Source organism: Aplysia californica, unplaced genomic scaffold, assembly GCF_000002075.1.
Source record: "Aplysia californica isolate F4 #8 unplaced genomic scaffold, AplCal3.0 scaffold00138, whole genome shotgun sequence".
Taxonomy (NCBI): domain Eukaryota; kingdom Metazoa; phylum Mollusca; class Gastropoda; order Aplysiida; family Aplysiidae; genus Aplysia; species Aplysia californica.
The window spans coordinates 664,554-666,168 of record NW_004797408.1 but is presented as its reverse complement, the minus strand read 5'-3'; the positions used below and the strand labels follow the sequence as shown (position 1 = coordinate 666,168).

Below are 1,615 nucleotides of genomic sequence, written 5' to 3'. Positions count from 1 at the left end.
GTGTGTGTGTGTGTGTGTGTGTGTGTGTGTGTGTGTGTGTCACTGTTTGTGGCACAACCAAACACAGTTCATGCTACAAACCAAGGGAGGCAAGCCAATTAGTCACAGGCCCAGTTAGTCACAGGCCCTAAAGTCCTTCTAAAATGTCAGTTCAGTTTGTGTTACTCAATATTTCTTCCTTTTTTTATGAAAAGCAAAGCAAATTTAAATTACTCTGTAAAATTTCAACAATGAATGTTCTTTCGTTAAAAGCAATTGAAAAATAAAACTCAATTCATAGTGGGCCTGTGACAAACCAGGCCTGTGACTTACTGGGCTGGGCCTGTGACTAACTGGGTCTGTGACTTACTGGGCCAGTGACAAACTGGGCCTGTGAAAAACTGGGCAGTCCCCCTAACCAAGTACATGTAGTTGCGTTCATACCTTGTTTTTCTGAGTGACACAAAAGTGCGGTCTTTGACGATCTCCTTGAAGCTTATCCAGCACACTCGACTCAAACCGTTGAGCTGATGAAGTACAAAATGGGCCGTTAAGACAGTTTCCATTTCATTTCCAAGCTTACATTTCGTGTAATGTAAAGTGAATTCGGAAAAAATACACTTATAATACATTTTGTACTTATAAGCCAGTAACGTGTTCAGAGGAGCAGAGCATGTGTGTGGGGGGAAAAGACTAAGCTTATTCTGTCCCCGCAGAATTATGCAAATTTAGATGGCCAAATTATGCAAGAAAAATTCAAAATTATGCAAAAAATATTCAAATTACCGTAACGCCATTCACGACATGTTTTGCACTTTTTCATCAAGAATTTTCATGTTTTAGATCTCAGTACAGAAGAATTGAAAACAGAACATATCAGTATCCGTAGTTTTTTGTGTATTTGGAAAGATGCACATCGGTCAGAAAAAAAACAACAACCAAAAAATATAATCTCTAACTGTAACTTTCAGCTGTATAGAGTAAAGAAAATTATTTTCACAAATTAAAAGAAAACGAAAAAAAAAACCCAAACATTTGGACCTCAGATGCTGGCACATCACTAAAACCAGGGACACCTGGCAAACATGAAACAGCAGACATGAGAACTTTTGATGGATTGAAAAATTGAACATGCTCAAGGAACAAAAATCTCTCAAGGGAAATAATCAACTTGTTTCTTAAATAAGACTTATTACTCTGATTACTTCCCTTTAGGCACACAGGGATGTGTTTTCAATGCAGTTAGATTGTTTTGTGAAAAGTGCAAAAGAACAACCAAAAAAAAAACCCCTGAAAAACGCAGGGTAAGCATTATAATTACTATTTGTGTTTGTATGTTTGCCATTGTAACCCAAATTTCCCCAAGGTGAATGATAAAAAGTAATCTATTTATTTATTCATTTACTTATTTTTTGTTTATTCATTCATTTATGTATTCATTTGTTCATTTGGACATCTATTGATTAATACATCTATTGATTGATCGATTGATTGATTGACTGATTTATTTGGTTAACAGATTGATTGATTAATTGATTGATTGATTGATTAATTAATTGATTGATTGACTGATTGTTGATTATTGATTGATTGATTGGTTGATTGATATATATTTATTTGTTTATTTTGCCCTCTT

The 1,615-nt window shown here is 34.8% G+C and overlaps 1 protein-coding gene across 1 annotated transcript in view; it reads right to left on the bottom strand.

Moving 5' to 3' along the window:
* Positions 1-1,615, bottom strand: part of LOC106011547 — a 19,913-nt gene that overhangs the window by 7,522 nt on the left and 10,776 nt on the right. The gene's annotated exons all lie outside the window — the stretch shown is intronic.